Source organism: Triturus cristatus, chromosome 5_2, assembly GCF_964204655.1.
Source record: "Triturus cristatus chromosome 5_2, aTriCri1.1, whole genome shotgun sequence".
In the NCBI taxonomy this organism is placed as follows: Eukaryota; Metazoa; Chordata; class Amphibia; order Caudata; family Salamandridae; genus Triturus; species Triturus cristatus.
In genome coordinates this window covers 323,446,554-323,463,113 of record NC_140588.1, presented here as the reverse complement: position 1 = coordinate 323,463,113, position 16,560 = coordinate 323,446,554, and positions in this window count along the sequence as shown.

Sequence of the window (16,560 nt, the reverse complement as noted above, 5' to 3'; positions counted from 1 at the left end):
GATGAACACACCTTAGCTGTATGTTGCAAAGAATTGTGCCTGGTGGTAGTGAACCTGATTGTGCGCCAGTGCTAGGGAGAGAGCAGAGCGTGCCACAGTCCTGCTCTCTCCCTCTCATGTAGTCAGCAGCACTGGTTGCTGTTCTGCATTGTGTGACAAATTTGTAAATCTGGGCCAAAAAATATAAAACAAGATAGAAGACACAAGAAATAAGCATTGTCCATCAATTTTACTTAAAGAATATTTAACAATAGATAGCCTGTACATGCAAATTCAAAGTTGTAGCGATGCAAAATGGCTTGTTGAAGAAAATTGCCTGTGAAATTAAGCAGCTGTTGTTTTTTGGGAGGCTGATGACGATGCTGCTCTTCTGCCTGTTATCATAAGACAAAATTGCGCTAAACTCTAAATGACTGTTCTCACGTAATTCAAGCTTACCTCGTGAAATTCTTCGGTAATTTTGCACGGTTACCCTATATCAAATTGCATGAGTTACACCCATACCTACTAGTAATGTGCCCAGACAGATTTTTTACCCTTTTTCCAAACCTCCATGACAATGACTAACCTCCATGACAATGACTATCCCCATTACATAGTAACAGGACCACTGCACTCTTATGATTGGCAAGGAATGGGAGTGAAAAGGCTGTTATTTGCATCTTACACATCTCTGCATATGAAGCACTCCACAAAATCATTGGACATGGAAAACATTATTTTTTACTATGGTGAGTGCATAGGCTGGGTTGATGTAGGCAGAATAAAGCTCACAGGTACTGCTTATGTTATGCTACATGTGCAGTGGCTGTGGCACTGTTGTGGCTATGAGTTGGCTGATTGGTGACTTGCAGAACAAGTGATGACAAGGAAGTAGCCAGAAAATGATGATTCCCATGACTAGAAACATGATGATTACACCGATTATGCAAAGCAAGCAAATCTGACCCTCCTTAGAACAATTCTTTTTACCCTCCTTCAATACATCTAGCCATCCATTCACTCTTCCATCTATTCATCTATGCAGCTATCCCTATTTCCCTCCCATCATACCCTTTCTTTCTTTCAAATATCCATCCTTTCACCCATCCACTCACCAATAGATTCAGTTATCCATCCATTTGTCCTTTAGCACATTCATCCATTCACTATTTTTCTATCTGTCCATTCTTCTACGCTGCATCCCAGTCATCCTTTCACATGTCAATGATTTCATCCTTCCATCAAACAATTCACCCTTCCTCTCTCTCATTATACCATTCTTTCATCCCTTCCATCATACATTGTACCTTTTTTCCGTCTTTCTGTTCATGTTTTCTTCCTTCCTTTCATGACTGATTCCTCTTTTGTTCTTTACCTTTTCTATCTACCTATTTTGTTTCTGTCATCCTTACATTTTTCTTACCTTTCTCTTTCATGTTTATTTTTTCTATGTGTCCCCCTATCTGTGCTTTTATCCATATTTAAGTATTTCCATTTTCTGTTTTCTTTACTGTTCACTCAGATCTTCAGACTCTTTCACAGCATTAACTCACATTGTTGTTTATGACCATTGTGTCTGCAGGCAAAAGAGGACTATAAATAATAATTAATGTTCAAATAGAACAAGCTCACAAGCCCATGGGACCCAGTAGCGGCTCTCGCCTCATCTGCTAGACTCGGGATTGCCTACGCCGCTGAGCTGTGACAAGTACCCTCTGGGCTTGAAACAGCTGAAGGCAAAACGGGTCTCTGGGTGGAATAAAGGAAACAAGGAAGCTGTTTGAAGCGTCTGAAAACAACACAAATCACATAAAAACATAGAAGCTCAATCTAACATTGGCCTGTTACAACAAAATAAAAAAGAGCTTTTTGAGGCATATCAAAAAAATAATACAAATTCTCCATCCACCATTAGCTTTGAAACCAAGTGAAAGCAAGCCACGGTGTCCATACTGAACGGATTCAACTTTTTGAGAAAATCCAGCTTTGTGCAAGAACACCTTAATATTTCGCTGACAGGTACTGCTGTGTTTTTAACTCTGCACACTGGAGCTCTGTTGTCCAGGCCCCAGTGAATGTGCTCTCACCCTTAAAAAATGGCCAAGTCGGCTAATCCTCTTTTGGCATATTTACCTTTCCAGTAAAGCAATAGTATCTGGTGCAAACAATACACCAATCTGTTGAATTAGATGAGTTTGATGGGTGTGAAATCTGAATTTTGCTACATACAGTTTTTCCACGCAAAACTAACAGCTTCAGTGGAACCACATTTAATGGCTATCTTACTTTGAAAGAATATTGCCAGATACACCCTGACACCATGCCCAGCTGAAGGTTTTCAACAATAAAAAAAATGTAGGGCCTGGTTACGAATTTGGTGTTATGGGAGCGGGCCGCCATGTTGGTGCCCGCTCCCACACTGCCAAACTCGTACGCACACCGCCCACCTGGTTAGGAGTTTCTCCTGGTCTGGCAACCAGTGCTTTGATGGTCAAAGACCGATCCCTGGTGGTAGCAGCGGTCCTATAGCGGTCTGGCCACTCAACTAGTAATAGGGAGGTTGGACCGCTACGGCAGTCATAATTAGTCCCTGAGTCAGAAAGTAAACACTTTGACTGGGATGACCCGCTTGGGGTATCATACCTCTCCGCCATCCTGGTCGGCATGAATTTATCATTACCAGGTACAGTCAGGCTCTCTATTTTTGGAAACCTGTTGTGGAATTTTTATTGTGTTGTACTTTACTTTATAATTGTTTTGGTACTGCTACATGTTTTACACACTTTTCATTAAGTTAAGCCTGACTGCTGTTTGCTATAGCTACCAGGGCTTGAGCCCAAGTTTATCTATTAAACTTGTGTGTTGAACCTGACAGGATTTTGGAATTATTTCTTGGGACGGGATCACATCCTCCCCAACTTATGACTCATTTTCTTGCAAACGTTGTTCACAAAGAGAATCAAATGTCATTTATTATGGGTTGATAAAGTTTCACATTAGTGCCAGGTTAGCTCTGAAAGGTGCTGTAATGAGAGCAAAAAGTATTGATCAGTTTAGATGCAATCCACACTGGTGGTGACAAATGCAGATTCTGTCATGAGGATCAACTATAAATGGTTTAAACTAGAAAGGTTGTACTCATTTTTGGCATGTACATTCTGTAAATGTAAATAAAGGACTTGAACTGTGGTGCAGGCAGGAAGGCCCAGGCATTGGGTATCACCATGTGATGGGGTGAGAATTAACTTTGGGGAAAGGTGGAGAGAATATAAGTTCAAACCGTCCAAGTGGCAGTATGAGTGTAAGAATGGAAGTCTTCTCATTTCAGTAATATATGTAAGGAATTTTTACAAACTACATAGGGTTTGGTTGTGCATGCTTGTCACTGGCTAATGCATACACGTGAAGCACTTAATTTAAAATTCTATGTCATATGAGGTGCTTAACAGTTATATCTTTTTAAGGTAAATAATCATCAAACATATTTTGACCAGTATTCAAGATTTACTAATTTGCTGATCATAATGGTCCATGCTGAGGATCATGGTACCAGATGTTTGCTACTGCTGTACCCACAACCTGGGCACTTTTAAATTATTAACTGAGGCCCCGCCTGCACTGCCCTGTGGGTCAGGATGTGCCCACTCTACCCCCTTTTGGTCTTTTTACAAACAAACTGCAGGATATAGGGACTAAGGGTAGATGTACAAAACATTTTGCAAGTTGCAAATGGCCCAATTTTCAGACCGGCCTTTTAGGACCACAAACATGTTTATTTAAATGTACAAAATGCAGAATGCAATTTGGTAGCTTGTTACCCACATTTTGCATTTGCGATTTGGTATTTGGAAGGGAGGTGTTTATGGCGTCCCTTCCAAAGACTGAATCAATATTGAGTGAATCACTGTTTTGCAACCAAATTCTGGTTGCAAAACAGTAATACTTTACCACCAGTTTAAAGCTGGTGGTAACCCATTTTGAAAAGGCAAGGAGTCCCAAAGGACGCCTTCCCCTTTGAGAATGTAATTACAATAGTTTTAACAGAAGGTAGTAGTCCTACGGACCACTGCCTACTCTTTAAAACTGAAACTAAAACTGAAACTGCAAAGTGAAATTAATTTTTTTAATGCAGCCCGTTTTCCTTTAAGGATAAAAGGCTGCATTTAAATATTTTTTTAAAAAGAGCGCTTCATTAAAAAGCAAGTTATGGTGGACCTAAGAAGGCCACCGTCCCTGTGATGGCTTGGATTCCTAATGAGTCGCAAATTGCGACCTACATCATTAATATGTATGAAGCAGGTCTATTTGCAGCCCACTGGGAATCCCTAATGAAACTCAAAAGAGTGTCAAACATTAGGAATACCGATTTCCTACTTGGTATTCAGAGAGAACCGCAATCAGGAAATCAGTATTCTTAATGTTAGTAGATGCAGCCCTAAGTCTCTGAATCCTGTAATGGCTGCCTGAGCACTCTGCGAAGAGCTGTAGCAGTCCATCAAATTACTTGGTACCAGTCCTGGTTTTGTGCTGAAATAGTCCAAGGGTAAAAAAGCTGTCTGGGCACATTACTAGTAGGTATGGGTGTAGCTCATGCAATTTGATATAGGGTAACCGTGCAAAATTACCGAAGAATTTCACGAGGTAAGCTTGAATTACATGAGAACAGTCATTTAGAGTTTAGCGCTATTTGTTAGTGCAAAAATGTGCCCATGCGTGGATGCATTTTGCACTAAGAAATAGCGCTAAATGCAACAGAACATGAATAGCAAGCCCAAGCACCCCCTCACTAAATGTGCTCTTCGGGTAAGATTATCCCACAACTTACTACCGACATTTAAAGGTATGTTTTTAGCTGAGAATGCACCCTTGCGTCCAAAATTTATAAGAAACTAAGAAACATCGCTAAATACAGCAGAACACATAGCAAGCAAGCAGCCATTCGTTCTCACTGTGGGCCAGATGTAGGTAAAACCCAAATTGCGACTTCTTAATAGCGATTTTTCCCAAATCGCTATTAAGAACTCGCAATTCCCGATGTAGCTAAAAAAATCGCTAAAAGATAGCGATTCAGTAATATCCACTAAAATAAATACCGATTCCGTATTACCGATTCATCATTAGCGATTCCTTATTACCGAATCGGTATTCAGCAAATCCGGTATTTCAAAAAATCGCAAATCTGTGAATCAGCCAATCCTGTGCTTCCTGATGACATCACAACCAGGAAGTGGCCACACCCATGCAGTTACGCTGATCCTGAAGCTGTGGGAAAGGCAGGGAGCTGAAGCAAAACCCCAGGAGCTGCACAGCAACCACCTTGCTGACCCACCAAAGATACCATTGACACACAGGAGAAGCGAAAGGATGCTGGAGATAGGAAGAGAAAACATAAGTTCAGTGAAAGGGAGTTGGAGGTACTGATTGAGGAGGTGGTGAAGGATCACGACCAGCTCTTTGGGAAAAAATCACTGCACGTTCCCAAATCCCAAAAAAGGAAAATATGGCTCGTGATCCAGCGGAAAATCAATGCCATCGGCGTGACCCAGTGCTCGATAGAGGAACTTAAGAAGCGCTGGTACGATCTCAGGAAACGTGCCAAGGAGAGGGTGGCTGACAGGCTCAAACAAGCCAGAAAAACAGGTGGGGGAACATCAACAGCGCCTGCACTGACTGCCTTGGAACAAATGGTGGAGTCCACCCTCCAGCCGGAGAACGTCAGTGGCATTGGAGACGTGGACAGTTCGGCTACAAGAGCCAACAGACAAGGCAAGAAGCATGCACAGCATGCTGTGCCCCCCTCCCTAACCCCAATCCCCAATTAACCTGCAAGAATCCCACTCCAATCCATGCTTTGTCAATATCCAGCAATGCATCTTGGTAGATGTAGTTCCAATCTACTAATAGCATAGCAGTCAGTCCACTGAACCCAAATGCATTTCATACACATCAGTAGTTAAGCAAGCGGGGGCCAGACAGTTAGATTAGCAGTCATTACTTATTGTAAGGCAAATGCTGCTACACAAGTGAGTAAATGAACATTCTGTATCCACAAGCGAGCCATCGCGCCCGGCTGCAAGAGGGGAGACAGATGAGGCAATCATGGAGCCCAACACACTGGAGGAGGATATCCTGTCACCTGCTGAGGTCACACCACCACCACCACCACCACCACCATCACCACCACCACCAAAACCACCACCACCACCACCACCAAGAGCCAGGAGGCACACAGTGGCTAGCCTCCAGGAGATGGAGGGCTCAGAGGAGGTGAGCATGGGAGCCCAACAGACCCTGCAGGATGAGGATGGACACACAGCAGGAACACAGTCCGCCATGGAGCTTGGTAACACAGGTGCCGGAAGACGCCGACCAGTGGTACACAGTCCTGAGGTAGTGGAGTCCAGTGTCTTTGCAGGTCTGGAGGGGAAGATGCTTAAAGTGCAGCGCCTGCAAGGCAAAACAATGAGGGCAATGCAACGCCAGATGGTGGTGAACAGCAAACACATGCACGGCATGAAGAAGGCCATATACTGCCTCAACAACACTGTGGCTGAGGGCATGCGGGACATGTCAGAGGCTGTTAGGCTGTTATGCAGCAAGATGGAATGCAAACGTGGGGCAAGGCGCAGGGACAGACAGAGTTTGGATGGGTACACCAAGGCAGTGAACCGGCAATGCAGTGCCACCCATGTACTCAGCAGGCGCTCGGTGGCCATGCAGCTGGAGATGGCCAAGTGCAGCCGTGATGTCACAAGGGGATGGGTCACTGTCAGCAGTGCCCTGGAGGTGCTGCACACCTCACAAATCACTGCCACAGGATTGGGGGATGGGGTGAAACCGAGGAGGCAACAAGTCGCAGCAGTATCACTCCCCCATTACAGGAGTCTAGGAGGCGCAGTGGGAGGCACGGGCCAGCCGCAGGACAGACCACTAGGGAGAACAGTGTGCCTAGTGAACACAGCAGTGCTGCACGTTGGTGCAGAAAATAAACCAGGCATCGCCTGGCATTGGTAGATGGGTGAAGTAACCCATCTGACATAATGATGGGATTGTTACCATTACATGGGGAGTATCTATGCCATGTTGGGATTGTTGAGGCACTGTGAGGCCATCATGGTGTGGAGGTGTGCTGTCCTGTTGCCTGACTGAAGGTCAATTAAACACCGACACACTATTGCAGTTACTTGCTTTGTCTCATTACTTACTCAGAAATAGTTGTGTGTGATCTCAGCCCATCTGTGTCTCCCATCTGGTGCTGCTGCGACTCCTGCTGCACTGTGCTGTGGCTGTGGACAATCCTCTTCCTCTGATTCAGTCAGTTCCACGGGTGTTCCTTTCCTTGTAGCCAGGTTATGCAGCATGGCACATGTTGCTATTATTTTGCAGCAAGTCATAGGGCGGTACTGCCATGCACCTCCACTTTTGTGCAGCCAACGGAACCTGCTTTTGAGGAGTCAGAATGTATGCTCCACCACATTCCTTGTTGATTTATGTGCAACATTGAATTGCCTTTCACTTGGGGTAGATGGGTTGAGGTATGGAGTCAGGATGAATGCTTGCACCGCATATGCGCTATCATCTAGGTGTTTAAGGAAGAAAGATTATTCGCAGACATCAAAGGTAGACATCTGGGTGTGTCACATTTATTTATGTAGCAGGTATCCTTCTCCAAATTCCCCCCAGCTAGATGGGTATAGATCCCACTGTTCCTGAAGATGTAGGAATCATGCGTGCTCCCTGGAAATTTTGCTACGATGTCGGTAATGATGTGGGACGCATCACATATGACCTGTACGTTTATTGAATGTGTTGATTTGTGGTTACGGTAGATGTACTCAGTAGCAGCGGGGGGGGCAGATCGGTATGTGGGTCCCGTCAATGCACCCTATTACATGTGGGAACTGGGCTTTCTGATAAAAGTCCATCTTTGTCTTGTGCAGTTCCACCGATGTGCTGGGTAACCGAATGTAGTGGTGCATCCTTTGCATCATGGCATCCAGGAATTTGTGGAAAAAACGTGGCAGGCAACTCTGTGAGACACCACCAGCCACAGCTATTACCCCCTGGTAACTGCCGGATGCTAGTAGGTGCAGGCAACAGAGGACCTCCAGATGTGGAGGTATTGCGTGCGCCCTTGGTGTCTGGTGCTCCAGGAGTGAGTGCAGGTCACGTATCAGGTCCAGGATGGTGGTTGGGTGAAGCCTGTACCTCTCAAGGATTTCTGCTTCTGTGAGTTGGAATAGTGTGATGCGCAGTCTGCATACGCATTCCTGTCGTCTCCAGATCCTTTGAGCTGCAGCTTTTATCCGTATCCGCCTTCCAATGACATAGAGGGCCGCCATTGTGTTCACACAGATGCATTCTGGGGCTGTTTACATGCTGTGCACCTGGTTACCACCTGCTTTGAGTTAGTGGTTATTTGCGACTCTTATTTAGCGATTTTTTTATGGAATCAGTTTTAGCGATTTTAGGTACATTGTTCTGCGACTTTATTTAGCGATTCGATAAATAGTGAGTCGTGTGGCATAATCGCTAAATAAAGAATCGCTAGGTTCATTCCATTGGTTTTAGTGATTCCTTATTTTGCGATTCGGTGTTTCTGCCTCTAAATTACAATCTGCGAATTTCAGCGTTTGCGATCACTAAATCACTACCTACATCTGGCCCTAAATGTGCTCTTGCTGAAGGATTTTTCCTCCCAATTTACTCCTAATTAAATAAGCAGGAGTTATCATGTAATTCTGTGTCAAAGCATAACATGGAATTACTGAAATTACTCTCATTACTCCAGGGTAATTGAAATTCTGCCCAACGTAATCAGTAGGCCCCAGTTTTAGAAAGTGGAGGTGCACTCTTGGAGGACTAAGCTACACAAATTTCTTGAAAACAGCTGAACAAATTTACACCAAATAACAAAAGCACTCTAACTGAGTCAAATTCTAATTTTTTTAAAGATTTGATGTAATTCCATTCAGTCATTTTTTTTGTTATTGCTTCCCAAAATTTCCTATGGAAGTTAACACGGGAAAACAATATTTGGTTTCCCAATTTCTTAGAGCCCTGCTTGATGGATCAGCATGAAAATGTGAAAGAAGGAGCTGAAGTGGATAAACTTGTTTTGTAAAGGTTGGTGAAAATCCGTACAACTATGCCAAAGTTTTTGCAAAAAATAACTTCCTTTGGAAACTCTGGCATGACCATAATTACGTAGAGGCATGGCCAGCAGAGCCAACATGGCAGACTGATGTGCCGTAGAGAGCTCTCACCCTTGCACTTATTAATCTGGCTCTCTCATCATCGCATCCACTTCCATACTAGTCCCATGGCACACTTAATGTGGCGGTGGCCCATCTGGCCAACTGAGGATCAGCCACCAGGCCAGGGGGAACAACTGGGCTGTCGAAGACTCTGGAAAGTGTCTGGGATGCATGGGCCCAGGGCCTTCATTCTAGGCACCACTGGCACCCTGTGTCAAACCTGGCCTCCTTGTGATTCAAGCACCAGCACCTAGGGACATCGCAGGTGGCCCGGGCAAACGATGCCAACAAATTCTAGTGCTCAGCCAGTGGAGAGTGTCTCAGATGCCTCGTAGGAGGCCCCTTCAGCTTCTGAAGAAGAAAATCTCATCATCTGAAAAGCCAATATAGAACTCACAGATGCAGATACTGGATCATCAACAGCAACTTCTTGATCTGGTGAACAATGAGCATTGTCTGGAGAGCAGCGAGAAGACACTGAGGGGTGCTCTCGGAGTTGTAACATTAGATTGGTGGGAATACCAGAAGCCCCAGAGGCATGCAATTCAGTGGAGGTCTTCAAAACCTGGTTAAAGACCTTTACTGCTCTTTATAATCTCACCCCATTCCTCTCTGCTGAATGGCCCCATCACATTCTGCTATGCTGGGCCGTCCAGAGCCCTGTTATGCTGATGATGGCAATCTCCTTCATTTTAAAGATCCAGACAATATCCTCCACACAGCACTTCAGTCTGGTCACCTTGCACTTGACAATAACCTGGTCCAGGTCATCCCTGGCTCTAACTGGCCAACATTAGTATGCAAGTTTGCACATTCCTGTGTAGGAGCATGTCACTCGTGCTGCACTCAAAAGAGCCTGCCTACCTGCTGGGTGAACCTCTTGTGGACCCGCCACTGCATCGCTGCTGCCGCTGTTCTTGGGCCGTCTCCTGCTGTGTGTCTCCCCCGCCGCCGCCATAGCACCTCGCGGCCGAGAGCGGGGAGAGACTACAGCCCCCAGGCTCCTTTGCGGCCGGTGACACCACCAACGCGACCGGAGGGGATAAAAACATCGCGGCTCCCTCTGGGGAGCGGGAATCGCCTAATTCTGAGCCTGCCTACCTGCTGGGTGAACCTCTTGTGGACCCGCCACTGCATCGCTGCTGCCGCTGTTCTTGGGCCGTCTCCTGCTGTGTGTCTCCCCCGCCGCCGCCATAGCACCTCGCGGCCGAGAGCGGGGAGAGACTACAGCCCCCAGGCTCCTTTGCGGCCGGTGACGCCGCCAACGCGACCGGAGGGGATAAACACATCGCGGCTCCCTCTGGGGAGCGGGAATCGCCTAATTCTGAGCCTGCCTACCTGCTGGGTGAACCTCTTGTGGACCCGCCACTGCATCGCTGCTGCCGCTGTTCTTGGGCCGTCTCCTGCTGTGTGTCTCCCCCGCCGCCGCCATAGCACCTCGCGGCCGAGAGCGGGGAGAGACTACAGCCCCCAGGCTCCTTTGCGGCCGGTGACGCCGCCAACGCGACCGGAGGGGATAAAAACATCGCGGCTCCCTCTGGGGAGCGGGAATCGCCTAATTCTGAGCCTGCCTACCTGCTGGGTGAACCTCTTGTGGACCCGCCACTGCATCGCTGCTGCCGCTGTTCTTGGGCCGTCTCCTGCTGTGTGTCTCCCCCGCCGCCGCCATAGCACCTCGCAGCCGAGAGCGGGGAGAGACTACAGACCCCAGGCTCCTTTGCGGCCGGTGACGCCGCCAACGCGACCGAAGGGGATAAAAACATCGCGGCTCCCTCTGGGGAGCGAGAATCGCCTAATTCTGAGCCTGCCTACCTGCTGGGTGAACCTCTTGTGGACCCGCCACTGCATCGCTGCTGCCGCTGTTCTTGGGCCGTCTCCTGCTGTGTGTCTCCCCCGCCGCCGCCATAGCACCTCGCGGCCGAGAGCGGGGAGAGACTACAGCCCCCAGGCTCCTTTGCGGCCGGTGACGCCGCCAACGCGACCGGAGGGGATAAAAACATCGCGGCTCCCTCCGCGTCGCGGGACGCACGCGGTCAGCGCCGGGCTGAGCCCGGGCAGAGGGCGGGCCGTCTGTGGCCGTCAGGGGCCAAAGGAGGCCGGGCTGGGCCATATCCCTTACTTTTAACTTTTCAATCTGATTAAGGTGATGCCCTCACCAGGACCACGTGAAACTCCATTAAGGGAGGGGGGTAGCAACACAGGGACATTGGACAACTACTTTAAATCTGCCAAAGGAGATGCAGCCAAAGAAAATTCCCTGGAGAGACGTAGGGCGGAGCGGCGGCGCTCCATTGAATCCATGAAGAGCAGACCCCTGACAGAGATCATCCCGCATCCTATGTCCCAAGAGGAAGGTACGCCCCCCAATAGCTTAAATCCTCTGACTCTTGAGGACCTCCCCCTCTTATTTCGGGAAATTTCTAGTTCCCCTGGGTTGGCCCCTGGAAGGCTCACAGTCACAACTCCTCCTACGACATGTGCTACCCCCGTTAATTTGGTTACCCAAACTCCCCCTTTGCACGCAACTAAGAAAAGTAACCCAAAACAAAGTGCTGTGCTGGAGCTGCATAGGCCTCCTCCAAGCAAACGTAGTAGGAAGTCAATGGGGGGGAGGGGGAAAGCCAAACCACTCCATCTAGATTTTGGCAAAAAACATACAAACGTCTTACAATCTGGGAGGGACAATGAGACTGTGCCTATTGCTTTTCCCTCCAAGGCCCCCGGTTCCAACATAGCTGTCACTAATAACGACCCAGTGGCCAATACATCTAATATAAATCCCCCCCTCACATCCATAGAGAGTATAGAATTCCTACTTTGTTCCCTTCTGCAGCCCATTAGCGATAGCCTGAAAAAAGTGGAGATTAGGCTCACTCTACTAGAGACATCTCTTACTACCTTGAACACCTTAGTTAGCAAGCAATCTAAATATATGGGACCTCACCCCCCCGCAGGAAACCCTCCTAAAATAGGAGTCCCACAGGGTGCTAATAAAGTCCCCCCTCAGAGCGTGCCTACTGCCCCCCCCCTGCAGCCATTAATGGCTATTTCAGTCCAGGCACCGTGCAGTAACTCAACTCATAGGCCTTTACAACCAATAGACTCTGCCCCTCAAAGCTTCCAGACAGGGATTAATGGCGGCCATCAAGAAGCCGGCAGCGCCCCTCTAATTTCCCCGGGCCGGCAAGCCCCAAGACCACTGAGACCAGATCTGCCGCCAGAAGCTAATAGTCTAACGGTGGTCCTAGCAGGTGCCCCCCAATTAAGATCAGGGGAAAATGAAGTCTACCAATCCCTAAAGAATAAGGTCATTAAATGGCTAAATTTGAACCGACCTCTACCATCTCATTTCAACAATGAGATTATTATGGTTAGAAGGGTCCCCTGGTTAGGGAAGACCAGAAAAACAATAATAGGGGATTGTATCCTGGTAAGTTTTAAGGATCCGGGCACTGTTCTGCACATCTGCGAAGGAACAAATTGATCACTGGATTCTACTATTCAGACCCTTCCAGTATCCTTCTTTTTCCCCCCTATCCGCATGCACCATGTTCCATCACAGGATGAGTGGATAAGGGTGGAACATAGATGCAGACATAAGGACTATGTACAACGCCCAAATCTCCAATTGCAGGATACACCCTATTTTCATTTTAACCGTTTCAACTGTTTGAATGGTTTGGATGGGGTTGATTGACTTTCCGCTCATACGCCAATGACCCAAAATTGCGGCTCCTGCAGTTTTTCCAAGCCATTCACCCCGATTGTGGGTAAAATCCCTGGGCCACCGAACAACCCAGTGATCCTGGATGATCTATCTGCCCACAATGTTGCCAATGCCTCTGGAATATTGAATGAGCCAACACCTGTGGAGAACGGCTCCAGTGGACTTTCCGAACCATCGGTCCCTACTGTTGGTAATGCGCCAGAATCCCCGATTATAGTAGAGTCTGGAACCATCTCCTCTAACCCCCCTGGCACGGCATCTAATACCCCTGATCATCTGAGGCTAATTTGCTGGAACGTTGCTGGATTGGCTAATAAACTGGGTGACCCGGACTGGGCAAATTATATCGAGACTGGAGACATATGTATGTTCCAGGAAACCTGGGCCAGAGAGGACTATGGTCACCAAGGCTACATGTCATTCTTCATTCCAGCGAGGTGGGAAGGCAAAGGCCGTCCGTCAGGAGGGCTTACGACCTGGGTCGCTTCTCATCTGGGCTGTGTGGCAATGCGGCTGTCGACTAATTCTGAAGACATCCTTGCGATTTCACTATCATGGCCCAACCAAGTTAAACTTGTGTTTATTAATATTTATTCTAGGCCAATGGGAATTGCAAAGGAATCACCGACCATAGATGAACTCTCCAACTTTATATCTGACCTACCGAGTGATTCATTCTATGTAGTGGGAGGGGATTTTAATTCTCATTTTGAGCCACTCCCTGGCCTTCTGGACGGGTTATCATCGGAAGAAGAGGCCAGATGGGCAGTGCCTTTAGTGGAAGCTCCACCTCCAAAGGCTTGGACCCCACTAGCACTACAAATTACAGCCCTCACCCTAAAGTTCGGAATCAGAGCTTGCAATGGGCGAATGAAATCCGACATACCCAGCAAAACCACCTACAACAGACCGGGAAGAGAGACCCGTCTGGATTATGTCTTGGCTCAAATAGTGAAGTGGCCGACAATCCAGGATTTCAGGGTGACGGAAAGGACCGATAGTGACCATAACTTACTTGAGCTTGACCTTGTTCACCCTGGCCCCCAAGCCCTCGCGATTAATGCGGAAGGGAACAACCCCGCGCTTCTCCTTGACAATAACAGGAGAAGGATCAGGTGGGAGCACCTGGCTACAAGCAAGAATAAACTCCCGAGGCTCTATGATGGGATAATCCCCATCTTGGAAACTGTGGGGTGCTTGGTCACTGAGGCAAACAATAAAGACTCCCAGGGCAAATTGTTCAAGGCCCATGAGGACCTCATAAAAGCTGCGGCACCTCATTTCACCTGCAGTCCACGAAAAGTAAAAGGGGGGCGACAAGGCAAAACATCATGGTACAACCTAGCTTGCAGAAGGGCAAAAACAGAACTCCTTAGACTAATCAAGGAGGGGTTAGGGGGGGATAGCCTTAAACAAAGCAGGCGAGCTTATAAGAAACTCACTGCCCACGCTAAGGTAGAATGGGAGGAAAACCAGTGGGAAGAACTCACCAAGGCCCTAGCGACCCAAAACCAACATCGGTTCTGGAGGATTGTGAACGGGGGGTCGGGGAACTTACAATCGGCACTAGAGCCCAATATTGCCCCAGGGGTGTGGCAGGCTCACTTCCAGACCCTATACAGCTCTGAGCCGGGAGAATCTCCTGCTGCTGATGAGGTGGGCTGGCCGGACTGTGAAGGGGAGCCAATAACGCTGGGCGAGGTCACCGCTGCCATCTCAGGACTGGCTTCTGGAAAGGCGCCGGGACTGGATGGATTACCAGGGGATATGTTTAAACAGGAGCCCATTGTTTGGGCCCCCTACCTTACCGCCCTTTTCAATGGAGTTCTTGGTGGCATGGAAATCCCTAGTACTTGGCTGGGGGCAGAGGTGGTCCCCATCTTCAAAAAGGGCTCGCCTCTCCTCCCAGCCAACTACATACCAATCAGTTTAATAGACGTGGCACAGAAACTGTTTGGTAGGGTGTTGCTGAATAGGCTCCAGGACTGGATGGAGGAGGTGGGTGCCCTTAGTCCCTACCAGGGGGGTTTAAGAAGGGGGTATCCACAGTGGACCAGGTTTTTAGATTGAACCTAATCTATTGGAGGGCAGCAAAATTCGAGGGCGGTAGTCTGTACACAATTTTTGTGGACTTACGGGCCGCCTTCGATCTGGTGCCCAGGGGGAAACTTTGGAGCGTCCTGGCAGAGATGGGTGTTCCCCCGGACATCCTATTGATCTTACAGAGGCTGCACCACAATAATTACGCCCGAGTGAGGTGCGGGAGGTCGGGGGAACTGACTGATAGATTCCCCGTTGGCCGGGGGGTACGACAGGGTTGTGTGCTGGCACCGACCCTGTTTTGCCTCTTCGTCAACGGGGTAATCGCCCATCTGAATGCCACTGAATATACTGACGCCCCGAAACTAAATGGCAGCAGGGTGCCCGCAATTATGTTTGCGGACGACACCCTGCTGCTATCCAAAACCCCTATGGGTATACAGAGGATTCTTGACTCCTTCGTGGCCTTCTGTATTGATAGGGGGCTGGAAATTAATGCGGCAAAAACTAAATTCATGGTTTTGAATCCGAGGCAAAAATTGCGGCCAAATCCGCAATTGGGAGCTGCACGGCTCGAGAGAGTGGCCACCTTTGAATACCTTGGTGTGACTCTCAACGAAACCATGACTTGGGGATCTCACCAGAGTAGGGCTAACCTCAAACGTACGCAAACCACTGGGGGTATCGCCCGGATGATGACTGGTTCATCATACCGCCCATTGGGGGCACTAATCCAGATATATAAGGCCCAGGCTAGGGGAGCGATAATGTATGGGGCGGAATTATGGGGCCACACGCCTTGCCGGAGTCTGTCAATAACGGAAAATAAGTTTATAAGACAGATAGCCGCACTCCCGCCCAGCACCCCGCTCCTCCCCCTGAGGCTTGATTTGGGCCTACGACCGTTAGCTGACGAAATAAGCCTGAGACCCATAGCATTCTGGCGTAGGCTGTGGAGTAGCAATGATCTCGCAGAATATAGGGCGGAACTGATCGAACTTCTGAATCACCCGAAAGTGCTCAATATCCCTTGGGTCAAAAACATCCAAGCCACTTGCATGGAAATAGGGCTCCCCGATTTATGGACTGAGCCAGCGAAAGCCGCACTAAATATTTCCAAAAAGTCCCTGGCTAACGTATATCACGAACACAAATTAGCCAGGGCCCAAGCCACCCAGGCAGAAGGGTCCTTATCCTCCGTGTTTCTGCAAAGCAAGGATCTTTATAGGTTCGAGAAGGTATTGGATCCTATCTCCCCTGTACTGGCCCGGAAGCTGTTTCTCCAATGGAGATACGGCACACTGCCTTTCCGGTCCTTTACAAGCACCTGGCCATCGGCTCCTACCACAATGCAGTGTCCGGCTTGTGATGCTACGGAGGAAACTGATTTGCATGTGGCTTTTTTCTGCCCAGCCTACAAGGTAGCACGAAAATACTGGCTCCTCCCGTTGATAAGGAATATGGGCTGCAGGGAATATGCACCAATGTATAGGATTTTAAAATCTGATGTCTCTGGCCTAACTGTCTTCGCACTAACAAAATTTCTTACCAATG